The following is an 18,105-nucleotide window of genomic DNA, read 5'->3' on the forward strand; positions in this document are numbered from 1 at the left end:
GTTTTTTTTTGTTTTTCTTACCTCGTTAGTGTTTTGAACATTGGTTGGTTGCATTCGAATATGCTCCTGATAAACTGTGAACAATTCACAACAATTATTGAATAATGACTTCATAGTTATAAATATGAGCAAACTCAAAAATATACATATTATCCGCAAGGTGATGTGTCGTCTGAAGCTTGATATTTAAAAATTGGCACTTGCTTTGAAGAACTTTTACAGGACCCTTTCTGTGGGTTCATTGTAGAATAATTGTGGCCAAAAGGTTGCAGACAAAATGGCTGGGGTACTTGCTGGCCCACAGGTTGTGTAGGTGATCTGATATCCCTGATGCTGGTTAAATGTATACTCCGGCGCTTCCCTCAGCATCAAGGAACCCTTCAAGTATCCCAAAATACATCCCAGCTCTCAGGTTATAGAGGTGAAGTACTGGCCCTCCAAGGAAGTTTAAACTCTACCACTACCGCATTTCAAAGCATCGAAGAACCCTTATATTATGCTATAATACACCTTGGACGACAGATTGTGTAGGTGAACTGCTGAGCTCCCAGCCATGTTAAATTTATCCACCACCAATTCCCTGAGCATCAAGAACCCCTTATGATATCTCAAAATATACCTCGACCGTCAGGTCATACAGGCGAAGTTCCGGTCCCAAGGAAGTTTAAATTTAACTTGTATCATGACCCAGCAGTTCACCAACATAACCTGTGGGTCGAGGTGTATTATATAATATTAGAAGGGTTCCTTGGTGCTTAGAAACGCTAAGGCGTTTGAGTTTAAACTTCCTTGGGACCAGCACTTCACCTGTATGACCTGAGGGCCGAGGTATATTTTGAGATATCATAAGGGTTCCTTGATGCTAAGGGAAGCGGCGGTGGATAAATTTAACTTGCCTTGGAGCCCAGAAGTTTACCTACACAACCTGTGAGCCAGAGTGTATTATAGTATATTAAAAGGGTTCTATCCTGCATGTTTCTTCGTCATTCAATAGTTTTATTGCCCTAATATAATAGAAATTACCACGAAATTGCACACGTTAATATTGTCTTACAATGAAATTACTCACTTTCATCAATGATATTACCCACAACGATTTTTTCCCCAACATTTTTACCACAATCAGTTTACAGTGAACCGTAACGACCTGAAAGAATTGAGTTGTAAGTAATAATTCCATTATCTCACCTTTTTTTTTTTAAATAATACTATATAAAGTCTTAAGTAATGATGAGTTTCTTCATCTGAAATTTTATAATTTTTTTTTTGTAGGTTTATTTTAAAAGTCGATTAATTATCCATAGTGTATGATTTAGGATATTTCTCCAAACCAGGGCCTTTTAACTATGATGGGTAGAAGGCAAATTAATACCTGTTTTCCTTTTTTTTAAAGATGAAATATTTGTAGTCACAGTGGGATTAAGGAAGCTGTGAATCTAATAAATTATAATAGTTTCAGAAGTAGACATAACATAATACATTTTGAAAAGCTCTGTTGTAAGTACCAAAATATCATTAATATTTGTTGGAATTAGGAAAGTTGAGACCGTAAGGAAGCAATGATGATATTATTCAGTATGATATAAATATCAATTTACTAATTAAAATACATTGATTTGTGGTCAAAACATCAATTAGTACATGTTGTAATCACTCTACATAACCTTTTTAAATACATATTTTTTCTAACTTTTCATACAGAAGAAGATTGCATTTGTCTGAACATCATAATCTAGTCCACCGTTTTTATTGATTTGTGACCGTAATTTTATCTCCAAAAATGAGCTCAAATAAGTCATATTATCAAGGCTGTGCCTTTATCGGTCTAGCAGTTCCAGTTCTTGAACTGCTAGAACCAGAACCTACAAAGTCGAACCGAGACCGCAATATATTGCTTGCCAGTCTCGGTTCTAGTGCTTTTGTTCCTATATAGAATATATACAGAAATTACAATTAATATTATCAAAAAATAAATTAGCTTAAATCAATAAGTCCATTTTATGAGTTGTTTTTTTTGTGGAATTGCATCGTTTTTCAATGATTTTTTTACGTCCCCCTCGGTAATACAGTTGTATCTGAGATCCAAATAGCCAAGGGCTTCTTATGGATCTGCAAAAGTGGTTTTAGGCAACAGACGGTGTAAATAAAAGAGGGAAGGGGTGGGGTATATTATGGATCCAGGTCTCCTACTAAGATTGACGGGCCCCTATAATATAATAACTATAGGATGTCTTAATCCAGGGTTTCCCAAACTTTCCTATACCAAGATCCCCTACACTAATACATTTTTAGCTGAAGCCCCCTTTTTACGAAATATGTATACTATGTTTGTGTAGAATGAATGTAATCCTCAATTCTCAATCTTCCTGCCCCCTCCCCCCTAGCCTCTCCTCACGGTCTCCACTTTGAAACCCATTATCTTAAACAGCCTTAGCTTTCGGGGCCCCTGATGGAGCTTGGGGTAAAATGCACTCAGCTTATAAGCTAGTTGCGGCCCTGTTTGTATCTAATATCATTTCCTTGGACCGAATTTTCTAGCGGCACACCTTGTTTTAACTGCCTGTTACCAAGCTGAGCCTTTATAAAAAAGAACCGAGACCGAACCCCAATGAAATGAAAGGGCCGAGACTGGGACAAATAGAACCGCTGAACTTGAACGGGGCACAATCTCGCATATTATCCATATATATAATTATGCATAGGTATTGGTGTAAACTGATAGATGGTAAAGTGGTGGCAGCCTGCTTGGTAGGGGATCTGTTTGGGAGTATCCTGCATCACTCACTTCAACCAAAGGTTGACATGGTAGAAGTTTTAAAGTATCCACTAACACCATTTCCTCTGTCAATTAGTCATGTGGATGGAAAAATGCAGAAAACTCCCAAAGCAGTACTTATGAAGTATCTCGAGTCTCAAGTTTCAACAACCCCTCCAGCATCAATTAATATAACCATCCTCGATGGTTCTTTTTTCCTACATCTTCAGATGAACTCTGCTATTCCATCCAGATTTGGTGAAGCCTCTCACTTTATTCTCAAAAGGTTGCTTTCATCAGATGGGGATATTATTAACTTTGTTTCTGACAATGGCTCTCTCCATCAATCAAGGACTGCGAGAGAGATCAAGAGCTTCATTTTCTGTCGCATACTATATTACTGGTACCTCACATAAATGCCCCAGTAACTGGATTCAATCCCACAAAAATACCAATTTTAAAGAGTCATTAATCAAGTTCCTAGTCGACATGTGGGAAGGATGATAGTTTGGCTTGTGTATCACAACAGAAAACACTCTTTGCTAATTCAGGAGATACATGCTACAGCTACAAAGTCGTCAATAGAAGATTCTTTAGAAGTGTAGAACCTGGACTGTGCAGCGATCATGAAAAAGCTGATAGTCGTATGTTTTACCATCTTGCAAACATACCGTCTCCAAATAACGCTGTTATCCGCACATCCGACACCGATTGTCTTATAATTGGTCTAGGCTGCTGTTGCTCTTACGTTCCTTCATTGAAGATATGGGCAGAAGCCAGATTGAAAAATAACAATACTCAGCGATATATCAGAATTACTCAGATGCATGCAGCTCTTGGCGATACATTCCGCAAATCACTACCTGCCTATCATACCTTCACAGGTTGTGACTATACATCGTCATTTAATGGAAAGGGGAAAATAAGACCACTAAAGCTCCTCCAGAAAAACAAAGAAGCACAGTCCGGTTTTAAACAGCTTGGACTTACATCTGAAATCAACATATCCCCTATTACCGCTGTTGAAAATTTTGTGTGCGAGATGTATACCAAAAAGAAAATAATATCTGTGAGTGAAGTGCGGTTCCCATTGTTTTTGGACAAGTAAAAACCAAAAGAAAGGTGAGGAACGAATCATATGTGGGATGGTAGTTCTTTACCACCATGTTCAAGATCAGATCTCCAAAAGATACGTCGCACTCATTTATTTACAAGGCGGTGGCTAACTGCAACTAGAACGACCCAAGCCGAATTATCTCCCCAAGAGTACGGATGGAAGAATATAAATGGTTGCTACCAGTTGGTGGGGTTTGAGGGCGATTCTTCTCCAAAATCCTGAAATGTTGTTTGTACAGAGGCAGATCTCTTCCAGGAAGATATGCAAAAGTTAAGCTACAATTGCATATTGCCTAACACAATTTTGTGGGTACAAAATTTCTAAAGAAAAACTGAGAGTGTTAGAAACTGAAAAAAATGTAAAATTCATCCATCATTAATGGCTAAAATAAACAAAACTGTTCATGTATTGGATAAAAAGGGTGAATTCAGTTTAAAAACTGGAAATTCTCATGCCTGAATTTTGTTCAACTAAATTCCCTACTAATGCCACATTAATCAAAATTACATTTTATCTCAATTTTAAAAATGGTAAATGGATAAGATTGTTTAAAAAATGATATTGATGAAATTCTATATATTTTGTGTTTTTTTCTATAAGTGCATGATGACGAATATAACAATACTAGTGAGGAAAGTGAAGAATTTGAAGAGGAGATTTTAAACCCACACTATCTATGGCAAATAATTTTTGTAATTTTTATTTAAATATATATCTATAAAGCTTATAATACAATGTTTAACTGGAAATATAGTGAAATTGGGACTGTTACAATGACCTGATAAAGTATTATCACCATATTGTTTGATTTTAGGGGGGAGGGTACATTTGGGGGTATGACTTAATTTTCCCGGACAGAAGTTGGTTAACAGTCTTGTTTTTTATAATGCCCTGAAATAGTACTATACATTGATGCAAATTTTGTCTATGTACTGTATGGGTTGAAATAAACCATAAAATAAAAGTTTTTGAGGCAACTTGGGGGGGGGATCTGACCCCACTTTTCCGTAGTACTTTTCCACATAGTACTATACATTGGTGCAAGTTTTGTCCATGTACCTTATAGTTATACAAAACCGTCCAGAGGATATTTTCAGGGAGGTGGGGGTGGAGGTCAGACCCAGCAGGGGCGGTCAGTCTAACAAAAAATAAATCAATATTCTAAGTGACATAAGTAATGTCAGAGGATCAAACCCTCTGTACCTTATGGGGCGAAATCTTCCGTCGCAGGCTCCCAGACAATTAAGTAGGAAATGAAAAAATAAAAATACATTTTCCCTAAAAATATTTGAGCACATGATATTATTTAGTCAGTGATAGAATAATTAGAATTGAATAGCCCTGCTAGATGTACTTTGTTTCAGCTAATAATGACGTATTCTTCTTCAAAATATGGATAATTATAATATACTTAATTAGGCATACTAAATATACTTTTCATGATTCAAATGTTAGGACGTCATGATTTAGTTAATACATGTGATATCATGTTCAATATTACATATGCATGCGCTCATCTATAAATAACTATCCCAACAAATTGAATCATGGATAACTCTTAAAAGAACACTTGTTATTACCTTTGTCATTGTTTATATATATTCCTGGAAAATGGGCGAACGCATGAAATTGTAGATGTGGGTTGCACCATTATTAGTAACAACTAACAACTACTTAATGAAGTCATAAGAGTATAGAATAAACCAGGGGCTAGTATACTTCCATTTCCTTATGTCTGGCTTTCAAATATTTTAAAAATTGTATATTAAAATGAAAAAGTGTCAAATCATGATGAGTTATTTTTACAAATTTGAGGTGGATATTTTGTACTACAGGAATGTTGTTAAAAAATAAATGGATGGATTGAAGACTCAATAAAGTTTTATCTAAAGCTTATGCATAAAACTCAATATATTTTTTAATCCACTGGTATTTGAAATATAATCTCGTAACTTTTTTTTTACTGAGGTAACACGGCGTTACCTCAGTAAAAAAATACACAATGTATTTTTTTTATCCGCTGTCAATCTTTTTGCTTCTTTTCCCTTAATTAGTTTTCTGAACGTTGATTGGTTGAATGAAATGACCTTTTGTTAAGCTACAAACACTTTTTAACAATTATATATTGATTTATTGAAACCTTATGACTTTATTAAGTAGTTGTTACATTATAATGCTGACCATATCTAAGATATCGTGCGTTCACCCATTTTCCAGAAATACTTATAATAATAATTTGGAATGGATTGGTTTAGAATTGGCAAACTACTAACTGATTTTGTGTCTTTACTCCAGTTTGTTTTCGTATGAAAGGTTGAGTGATACACAAAGGAAACAACATGTTAATCAAACTAGTTTGTGAATTAATGGGCGTTGAATATGATTTATTTCGGGTGTTTAATAATCATAAAAGATAGTTCTTATTATGTTCAGTACAATATTTTCATTATTTGTCAGGAAGCTATTTTTAATCCTACTGAGAACTACTATTCTTCTATTATGAATTATATTTCTTAGTCAGTTAATAAATCCCTTGAAAAATTCAACATTAGCTTATCTAAAAGACTTTATTTCTTTTATGTAATTACTTGTTGAGTTTAAGGATAAAACATAATGATTTTCAAAAATAAATTATTCCACTAACCATGGCTCAATAAATGTTAAAATATATATGTATGTATATGTGGTGTAGACTATAACGTGGGCGCCGAGGTTTACAATTAGATTTGCTTCAAACTCACCTTGACGCTAATTCTTCTCTATTAGATTTCATTTTTTTTTAAACGAGAGACTACCTATAGCAGCACAAATTCCATACAAAACAGCAAAATCCTGTATCATCGTAAGTGAATTAATTAAAAATAACTACGTTTCATCATTCAAATCGAATAGGTATATAATATCATATGATTTCCTCAATGAACAAGGAGACCTTGATAACCATTTTTCCATTATATTAGGGGAACATGTTTCCAATTTTAATATTCAAACAATGAATGAATATGATCTCTTGGTTTAAACCCATATTGATTATGGGTTTTTAAGCCTTAGAACACGAACTTCAGTGATGTCTTATCTCTGAAGTAAAAATTTCCTTTGTTCATTCTGGAAATCGAAAACTATTGATAAGTATGTCGAACAATCCAATTCAGGCTCAATAGTACGGATGAAAACAGTTATGCAATCAATAAATCAATAACAATAGCGCTATCGATTCATTGCACATAATACTTTGTTATACGAAATTTTTTACGTGTAATGATGAATGATGCCGTTACACATTTTCGTAGACGTTATCCTCAATAAAACCAAGGTTAATAGAAATACAGGGTTAGACCATCTAGTAATCGGGCTTGCTAGAATTTTCAATATGATGTATCGTACCGACTGTTGGACAAGATAGGCAGATTTTGACACTCATAGTCTATGACGTCATTATTGCTAGAATTTTCAATTTAATATATTTTGGATTGCCTTCTGGGCAAAAAAAAAACAGATTTTGAGAAAACATGCAACCACTATGACAATAATTTTTAAAAGCGTGGTTGAAGTCAAACATAAGTCGTACACACTTTATGGTATAATCTTGTATTTCTTTTAACCTTGCATTGTATAATCAATATAATAAACCAAATATGACAGGCAGCTTTGCCTCAAACACGTTCGCCTTGCCTCGAGAGCACTCGCTGTCAAGCTTCTTTTCCTTCATACATGCTGGCCTCCAACATGTTTGCCGTGTTACATACTTACCGCCCAGCACTTTCGTCGTGAAAAGTTATAAAATAGATCTTATACAATAAATAATATTCAAATATAATAGTCAAATATATCCGAAATCCACATCACTAGAAAGTGTTCAAAGTAGACTTTTCAAATTATATCATTAGATTGGAGGGATTAAGGTCGGGGTATATTTCCTTTAATATTTGGAATATGTTCTTATAATTCACTACACACCTTCCAGGGAGGAGTGCCAATATATTTGGTATACTTGTAACCTGAATAACAACATGTACGGAAAATATTTGATAAAATACACTAGGGTATGATCTAAAAGTTCCATCACAAGCCCAATTTGTGTTTTTAGGTGGTCTTCTAACTCAGCGTGCGAACCAAATATTAAAACACGACAAGAATGTAATAACAATTTATTGCAATTTTCCTAAATTGAGTATTCATAAGGAATTTGATATCCACATCGGCCAGTCGGTATTTCAGGCACACAATTTCTTTTGGATCGTAATTTTCTTATGTTTCTTTAGATTGTTTTATGTTCGGAAGAAATGATAAGGTACTATCCTCCAAGCCAGACGTTGCTTTTGCTATTATTGAATGAGATGGCATTTGGGTATTAAGAGCCGATGACTTCATTTGAGAGATATTTTTTTGAGGTCTTTGGTTTTCCTAGTTCAGAAGGATGTTTTTGTAACGATCAATTCGCCATCGTTTAAAAGTGATTGTTTTCTTGCATGGTCATATATTTACTGTATAAGATCTATTGATAACTTTTGAAGGCTAAAGTGCTGGTCGGCAAGTATATTGTACGGAAAACATGCTGAAAGCAAGCATGCATGAGGGCAATTAAGCTTGACGGCTAGTCCGCTTGAGGCAAAAGAGTAAAAGGCGAACATCTTTGAGGCGAATTCCAATATGAAGATATATTTTTAATATTATACTCGTATCTAATTATATTTATAATTTTTATTAATTATTTTGCATCTTCATTATAGATCCTCTTTATGTTCCATAAATAATTACTCATTCTAAACAGTAAATACTAAATATAACTGAAGAAAAGAGTAAATACCCATTAGATCTAATATTCAGAGTTGTATTTGAGTTTTGGAGGTCAAGTATAAGTCCTCATGCTCCGGGTTTTTCTGATTTCCAGTACAATTCCTAATGCTCCAGGTATACGGGAAAATAAGTAATGTCTCGATCTACCTGTATTGTCGTCTAAGGGAAGATATCCTTTTCCACAAGTTATTCCTTATTCTTTGATACCACTTATTTACTTTAGGACTCAATTAACTTTGTAATGGTGGATTACTGAGGATAAAAAAACAAACAATCCAATGATGATTGATGACAGCTAGTAAATAAAAACGTGTAGTCATGCAAGGATCAATCTCTTTTATAATATCATTTTTTGTATCTCTGAACATCACCATTAGAGCATTGGAGCCTTGGTTTTTACAATACTTTTTTTTTAAATCACGTTTTTAGAGTATGGTAATTTCGATTTAAAGCCATATTTCAAAGTGAAATAACTATGTACATATAGAGGGTGTGGTTTTACAGTTAAAATTTTCGAGAATAGGACATACACCTTTTTATTTCTTAAATTAGTATAGATATTTACAAATCCATTTATATACGTATATAAACATTATAAAAGTAGGGACCCTCCATGAACTTAATAATTCAAACAAAGCACCCTCAGCCTCAACCAATGCCTCCAACCTGACGCAGAACCTGCTGCACGCCTTCATAAGGTGATCCTTGTTCATATTGTTCAAAGCCTCAATAATGGAGGCTCTCAGAAAAGTCAAATTTTTGTGAGCACGCTTGTTGGACTCCTATCCAAGACACCCAACACGAAATAGTCCAAAGGATTGCAGTTTGGGGAGCTAGGGGGCCACATTTCCTTAGACCAGAACATCTCCAAATTATCTGAAAGCCAATTTTGTACGCAGATCAATCTGCCTTCTTCCTTATTCGTGTTCCCATCCCTGAAATCCATTGCGACTTTGTACACGGTGGCAGAGGACAACTTGAGTAAGTCGATTATCTCTTTGGGCGTCCGGCCGGTACGGAGGGCGAAAATGATCGCTGTACAACGGTCGTACTCATAGGACATTTTCAATGCTTTGTAAACATAACTTATACAAAATTGTCTGCTGAATCGGATAAACTGGTTTTAAAGCAGTACGATTAAGGGTTCCCAAGAAAAACCGGTTTAAAAAAATGCTTAATTGTAGAACCGCACCCTCTATATATGAAACCACTAGAGAATAACAATTAGTAACAATATTCCAAAGATAAATGATTTATTAACTTATCTTGAAAACAGTTCCTTCAGAATGTGCCTATTCATACAAAAAAATTAAAAAAACAAAAAAACAAGTAAAATGAAGGATCTTATTTGGAATCTAATATTTGTTTCAATTTTTTTATATTATAGCTAAAACTAAAGAATAAACCTTATGTTACAACTTAAAAAGATTTGCGCTTAAAAAGTTGGATATAGATTGATTTTTTTAGTTTAACTTTTAATTGCCTTTTAGAATGTTTAATAAATAAGCAATGTAAGGTTGTGCGAAAAGGTTTTACGAAATTAAATATAATTAAGCCTATTATTTGACAAATTGTAATAAGTAATAAATACAATTTTAGAGGCCAGGATAATAACCCCAATTTAAATATGTTTCATATCCAATGGGTTTGATTAGTTATTATTACAGATTCAGTCATATAATCAATTTATTTATATTTAATTTTGGAACTTTTCAAGCAACCTTTTTTATTTTATATATTGTCATTTTTGTGTTCTACAACTTAAATAGCAATAAAAATGTGTAGTGGGCGTTTCAAGGCCTCAATTTTGTTGCATAATATAATAATTGACCTTGATATAATATTTCACAGGCTGCAAAGGATCTTTATTATATTATTTTCATATAAATTTATAAAAAGTATTTCTGTTTAAAAATGAGATTAGAATATTTGCAGCTTTAAATAAGATTGTTGTTTGTTGCTATAACTTGAGTATAACAGATGTGGATCAAGGATGTTGATTGTTATGGGATAAATATTTATATTAATCCACACTTCACATAGAAGTTATTGCTGAATATAATTTGACATGAACATATTTTATTATTTAAAGTTTTACTCATCGACAAAATATGAAAATCACATGTTATAATATAATAATTTAACACTAATAAATCTCTTTATCTTGAGGTTTATTAATGATCTGACATACAAAATATATTTGAATTGACATAGTAATAATAGGTTATGTTTGTTTTTACGAAAGATGTCTTTGAAAATATTTAATATATTTTTCTAATATATGGCTATGAATATGGCTAATATATGGCTATGAAGCTGTATATCTGGATTCGATGAATAAGTTATATGCACCCCAGTCAAAGAAATAAATACATGGAGTGATACTGAGCAATAGCAAGGTAAATTATTGGACGTCGCGACAACAGACGAGAGAAAAAAAATAGTTGACCAAACAATCGAAAATATAGTATTTCCTACTATAAGCTCCAACAATTTTATAGTATTCGATTGTAAAAAAAAATCGGATTTAAGAAAAATAATTAGTTCATTCAATCTAATAGTGATCGTGTCTTTGATTCATCTCCTGAATCAAACCATATATTAACACAGAAAATTGTATATTTTGGGAAAATGTGAAAGTGGGAAGATTCAAGTCTCATTCAATCAAAGAATCCATAATTATTTATTCTTAAATTGAATTATAGTCAGAATAATCTCCATAAATCCATCATTAATATTTTTTTAAACTAAATAAAATTATATTTAAATGTAAAAATCGGAAGAAATTAATTATTTCATAAAATAATATGTTTAAAAAACTTTATTAACATCTCTAAATTCATATAATTACGGTAATAAATTATAGTCGGACAATGAATATTTAAAAAAATAAAAATACTTGAAGTAAATATTTTATCTCTATGACCGCAGTACTGCCCTTTTATAAACAGTCTTGGGTATTTTACTCATTAGAGTAATCAGTTACTTAATACATATTACTCCGTGAAATAGTAATTTATTTATATTTTTTATCACTTAGAATCGAGAGTAATAATATTCGTTTACTTTATATTACTTAATTATTTTTTTATATCCACAATTTAAGCAGTCAATTCGATAAATTTTTTACATTGAATAATAATTAGGTGAATATTTGTAAATTAATATAACATTTAAAAACTAATTTCCTTTACATTTTGTATTATTATTTTTTCTAATCATTGATCAATTATTTTTGGTCCTGGATTCTCAGAATAAAACTAAACAGTATAGTTTTTTTTTACACATTAACAATGATTAAGTATGGAAATATGAAGTAAAATGTTCTAATTTTGGATCGTTAAATTTACAATCTTAACTTATCCTTCATTAATACTTCCAAAACTATTAATTCTCTGGTTCACAGACAGTTAATAATTTAAGCTTCTTTATTTTTCCAACATACAGTTTTTTAATTATACATATAGGCCCTAAAAAAAATATTAACACTATTCAACAATTTTTGTTGCTTCTCTACTGATCAGATTAAAATATTTTATTAATAACTTATGAAATGGCAGATTCAATAAAATAATATGTAATACGTTATTGCAAAATACTCAAAATATAAGTAATTTGCTTATATTACTATTACTTCTTTAGTGAAGAAATATCGTTACACTTTTAGTTACTAGAAAAGTAATACATTATTAACTAACGAGTTATTACTCAACACTACAAATAATGCATCATTTATGGATTTATTAGAATATAAATTGATAACTAATTCATGACTGAAGTACAAAGAAGCAAAAAATAATAATAATGTGCAGTTAAGTCACAATAGGCATTGTGATTCAATGCTTTGTTGCTGAATTGTAATTACAACAATTCAAAATGTAAGCCACACATCTTAATTCAAAAAGAAGAAGAACGCATTCTAAAAAGGACGAACAGACTAAAAAATATGTATTATCCGCCAGGGGTGTGACTCACAGTCGCTTGGGCTAATATAAGTGTGGATTGCTTAAGGGCGATAGTATCGCGCAAGATTACGTCAACTGATGTGTAAAGCTGATGTATTGTTTAGTTACTTCATTTTTTAATAATATTTCATCTTTACAAATTGCAATATTTCGGTATTTCATATTTGTAAATTGTAAGATAGTTATTTTTATAATTTATACAAATGCCATCGTCTTGTGTTGCCCCACGGAATGAGTAACTACAGTCACTTCTAATATATTTATTTTTCTCTTGGACCGGCTGTTGATCATCTAAACTATAAAAATGAGTCCTTAACTCGAGAGGACGAGTTATTCCTCACATTGACGAAGTTACGCCAAAACAAGTATGATATTGAAATGCATTGTACATCTGTAGGAAATGTGTTTATAATTTGGTTGAACTTTATATCCTATCAATTTAAAGAAATTGATCTGTTCTTGTACAACGAAATCATAGACCTGTACATGCCAGGTGATTTTAAGTCGAAATTCCCAAAAACAAAATGATCTTGATACCACTGAGGTCAAAATCAACAAACCAAGTAATGTTGAAATTCAAAAAGCAACCTGGAGTTCCTACAAGAATATTAATACGCTAAAAGTTAAGGTAGGAATTAGTCCGATAGGTGTGGCCCCCTACATATCACCTGCGTATGGTGTCTCCTGTAGTGATAGCCAAATAATCCAAATATCAGACCTATTAAAGAAAAAACGACTTACTTCATGAGATGCAATTATGATAGATACAGGGATTATGGTGCAGGACTTATTTGCCAATCAAAATGCTAAAGTGAATACTCTAAACCCTATGAGAGGGATTACTCAACTTCTCGGGGCAACAATCATTAATGACTAATAGATGGATTAGTTTTAATGGATTTAAATCTAAATTGTAATTCAAGGACTACTAGCGAGAATGACTTCATACGTTTCTTATTTATTGAAAAGAGTAGATTCTTGAAATTTACTTGTTGGGCTGTCCAACTCATCTTTGGAAGAACCACTTTGAGTCAAGAATACTTTTAATTTAATTATCACTTGATAAAATCACCTTCATAAAATCTCAAATGACTAATAAAATTTAAGGAATTTTTTCAACGGGTGACTCAACTTCGTCTGAAGTTTTTCTCAACGCACATACCCTATTGGATTACCAAGTAGCATATAACTTGGTGTATTTGGTTTATACTGCATCGTTATTATAATTAGATGAGCTTCCATAAATTTTAACTCCATCATTTTTGAAATCCTTTTTTTCTTCTTCAGATATTAATATGGCCTACGAACACAGGTTCATAATAATTAGCATGATAAATCTAAAGTAGACACAGGTTTACCTCACTAAGATAAAAATATACCGTGTATTTTGTTGCCAGCTGTCGATAATTCTGCTTCTTTTCCTCTCATCAGTATTCTGCAAGTTGGTTGGTGGAATTAAAAATTAAATCTTGTTAAATAGTTTACACTTGTCAACAATTATCAGTATTAATAGAGTAAATTATGTCTTTATGTATGTATCTATGTTGAAAGTAAGTCATTTTTTAGTCTAAATACTCGATCTAAGAAATAACTGTCCAATCGAGCGTGCGCGTCATATATAAAAAAGAAAACAAAAAGAAGAGAGTATTTGTTGTTTAGAATTAAGTTTAAAAATTTATTAAAAATGAATGAAATCTCGCAGTTGTTTAGTTCAACTCATATTTTTAATTAGAAAGTACTTCATATATATATAAAAAAATAATGTGACTTTTGATGAGGTGGCTCAATAAGCTAAACCTGGCACATCAAATCATACTTTAAAAAATGATCCGAGGAGGCGCCAAAAAAAAACTTCGGATTCCGAAAAACCTCATTTTTCCTTCGGTGATTCCGAAGCCAAATCCGAAGCTTCGTCTATCTCTCATATTTATATGGCATATTGAAGTTCCATTACCAATATGGCTATAAATCTAAGCTTTTGTTGCAAGACAATATACTTAAGTACAAAATTAATGAATAGGAGAGCCTCAGACTCGGAGACCCTCCATGGGGTCCTCTGCTGGTGTTACGGGAAAGAGAGAATAATCATTAATCAAACATTGGAGGAGTCCATGGAATTGACAGCATCTCACTACGCCGGTTAGATACTGTTCCTATCGTCCATTTTGACAAAAAAAAAAAAGATTGATAATTTATTTGCTCGACGTGGAATATGAGCCTATGGAGTTGGCCAATATTCAACATTGTATGGCAATTTATAGAATATGTTGGTAGTAGTTAAGTTTTGCATCATTCATACTATGAATTCCTTTTGACTCGAATTGCAAACTTTGAACTGGAGAGGGCATTCATTCCGGGCGATAAACCCCTCTCAAACATAATGTCCATCCAAGTTTCTAAGGGGCTGCCCCATTGTCAAATTATTTCTACTCCAGGCGTATGGGAATGAGATGATAATTAATATTAAATTGAGTCATTTATTAAAATATATTCACCAATGCGGGTAACATATGAAGGAATAGGCCAACAAGGAATCCTCCATAACCACGAAACCCAAGAAATTATTTTCTCCCATGCCGTAGTTGACCCCTATCGCCTATCATCACAGATTGTTATTTATCAGATCCCTAATTCCAATCTAATGAACATGAGACGAACTTTTTGAAATCGGTTTGAACTTGAACATCATATGTTATGACTAAGAACGTGTTTCCCGTAGGCCTTTCCCGTATACCACCAAAAACCCCTCCTTAAAATGAACGCGGTATCTTCTCACTACTTATTTACTTACATGATAATGATTTTTACCATAAGAAAAAACTTGAACTAACCTTACGAAATATGCTCATAGTGGGTTTTTGAGAGGCAGCTACCTATTAATGAATCAATCTTAACTCCCCATAAAAGAAGTAATCCATGGGATCAATATCTGGGGAGTTAAATGACTAGGTCTGGGGGTCCAAAATGGTACCTTCTCTTAATTCAACAAGTGTTGGGTCTTGCGGGCCTTGTGAGAGGGGCTCAGTCTTGTTGAAACAGGAATCATGGGCCTCAGCTATCATTTAAAGTATCACTTAAACAGTACCTGTTGGCAGCCACCCTCTCTTTTTGCTCAAAGAAGATTGGGGCGGGGCATGACATTGCCATTGTTCCCAATGCCCCCAATGCTACCCGGAAACTTGGTTTTAAAGACTTGAAGGATATTAGCTCTCTTTGTGGCCAACCATATGTCGTTCTGGATGGTGTGGGATCTGTCAACAGTCCATTGTTTCTCATCCGAATAAAAGATGATTCGGATACCATGAGACTTCAAATCGTTCCGCAATTTTCTTCCGTGGGCAACCCGGGTGACATTTTGTCTGTAAGGAGATGTCTTTTGTAGAGGAAGGAATGACTTACTCCTCAGGTAAGTGTTCATGCCCCTGGAGGCTGTTGAACGACTTACTTCGTTTTTTTTTTGGCAAAAGGTTGATTGAAGTTCCAGGAGATGCCTTCACAGACCGTTTCAGGCCTACGAGGAATCTGGGAGTGTATTTTTGAACACTCCGGGACTTGTGGGCTTTTCTCTTATATGCCCCCTCCTCCTTCCAACAGTTGTAGATTTCGTAAACTGTGGTATTTGGATACCCGAGCATCTTCTTGATCTACGCTGGGATGTGTCCCGTCCAAACCAATTCGATGATGGTGTTCCCCGTGGTCTCCTACATCGTGAATACTTGTTTTGAGTTAAAAGTTGCGCAACAAACTTAAAGCTAACACTCAACCTCTCACTTTATAATTGAAATAGCAGAGAGAGTTAAATGTTTTCCTTATTGTTCAAGATGTAGTTAAAGATGGTCCGGATTTACCTGAACGACCCTGTATATTACCTGAGACTTAACTTGAGAAGATGCACTATACAATAATTATTTATTAATGTCACGAAATATTCTTTTCTGAAAAGAAGGTAAATTATTTTTGTAAAGTATCAAATGAGTGAACTTCCTATTCTATTGTATCCACAAGGTACCTAATCTTTATTCAAAATATTCGCACTTGATCTTTTGAACAATTTTACATCAATAAAGTGGTCATTATATATTTATTTTGGATATTTAGACGAATCGAACTTGTTCATACCTATTTTATAAATGGATATATCGTCCTTTTTTTGAAAATAAATCTTCAGTATTTACATATTTAATATCCGGTTCATTTATTTGACTACCAAGTTAGAAAATGCTTTAACTGAAATATTTTTGTATAATAAAACAGACTTATCTCTGCAAGCTGTCCAAGATAAGCCTTGGAAAGGTATCCCCGTAGTCAAAATGTACATTGACTCGGTGTTCACCGAATAAAATATGATTTTTGGAAAGAAGGCTATTTACACAAACGACACGTAACTATTGGTTGTGACTTGTGATTCGATAAATAGTGATATTACAATGTAGATACAATAGAGAATCTAGTAAAAACATGTAGATTGGCGATGCATCTACTTTAAGGAGATGGACATATCAATGGCAAAAATAATAATCACCTTGAATACTGATCAGTGGATTTTAGGAAAAAATGCAACGGGGAAAAAAAAGTAACAAAGTTGAAAAAATGGCTAAATTCTTTTAAACTAACATATTACCCATCACGAATATTATATATATTAATATGAAAGAAAAATTAACAACACGACACTAGTTCGATTGGAAGAAGTTCTAATCACTTAATTCTCCCTTATTTGTTGTTTCTTTTTCTATTGGATCTTGCAGGATTTTGGTTATAATTCTTAAATTATTAAATTTTTGAGTTTTAATAAGCACTGGTCAAAATATAGGAAAATGTGTTGCAAACGTACACAATAACAATGTACCCATAAATTGTATCAGACGCCATCTTTGGCATCTAAGTTGGATAACATAAAATCTGAAATGAATCAAATTAATGTGCAATAAAAGTAGCTAGATTTGAACAAAAAAAAATCGATTAGGGACGAGATAGGTAGGATTATTAAAGAAAAATATCTCATTATTTCCATTGTCATATAAATTTTTTATCCACAATATGGAAAAAAGATTGTATAACGATGTATTAACATATTTTTAATGGATATTAAGAGTGAGATATATAATAAAACTAGGTAACAACCATGATAATATATATCGATTGAGACAGGCTTAAGTCCTTAATTTGTAAGTTCCACTATGAAATCCAATAATGAACTAGTGTCCTTAATATTAATGACAATATGGTTTTCAAAGTTATAAAATTTGCGTTGCTTAGACCCCAAAATGGCCGATGATTAGGTCTCGTAAAAACGCCCTATTAGTTGTCTAAAAAAGTGGGGGGAGCAATGGCCCGGTGTCACTAGCGATGTCTATGGCAAAGATAAATTTGCGTGGGATTTTTTTTTTTTTTAAAGTTTGAATTTTGTTTGTTTTAGAAAACAATTTCGAGTCTTGTTTTTAAGACAATAATTAGCAATTGGCCTATTT

General features: G+C 33.0%; 3 long non-coding RNA genes across 3 annotated transcripts; 1 reads left to right on the forward strand and 2 right to left on the reverse strand.

The window, feature by feature from the left end:
• Window positions 1-870: 870 nt before the first annotated feature.
• On the reverse strand, window positions 871-16,871 carry LOC139905356 (uncharacterized). Its single transcript, XR_011780023.1, has 3 exons — window positions 16,754-16,871; window positions 1,070-1,147; window positions 871-1,004 (listed from the first exon to the last, which is right to left on the reverse strand). It is a non-coding gene; the product is annotated as an uncharacterized lncRNA (long non-coding RNA).
• Window positions 14,282-16,388, reverse strand: LOC121117392 (uncharacterized). The gene is made up of 3 exons (XR_005864168.2): window positions 15,466-16,388; window positions 15,130-15,409; window positions 14,282-15,060 (listed from the first exon to the last, which is right to left on the reverse strand). It is a non-coding gene; the product is annotated as an uncharacterized lncRNA (long non-coding RNA).
• LOC139905357 (uncharacterized) lies at window positions 16,451-16,814 on the forward strand. The gene is made up of 2 exons (XR_011780024.1): window positions 16,451-16,580; window positions 16,640-16,814. It is a non-coding gene; the product is annotated as an uncharacterized lncRNA (long non-coding RNA).
• Window positions 16,872-18,105: the final 1,234 nt, after the last annotated feature.

This window comes from Lepeophtheirus salmonis, chromosome 5 (assembly GCF_016086655.4).
Source record: "Lepeophtheirus salmonis chromosome 5, UVic_Lsal_1.4, whole genome shotgun sequence".
Taxonomy (NCBI): Eukaryota; Metazoa; Arthropoda; class Copepoda; order Siphonostomatoida; family Caligidae; genus Lepeophtheirus; species Lepeophtheirus salmonis.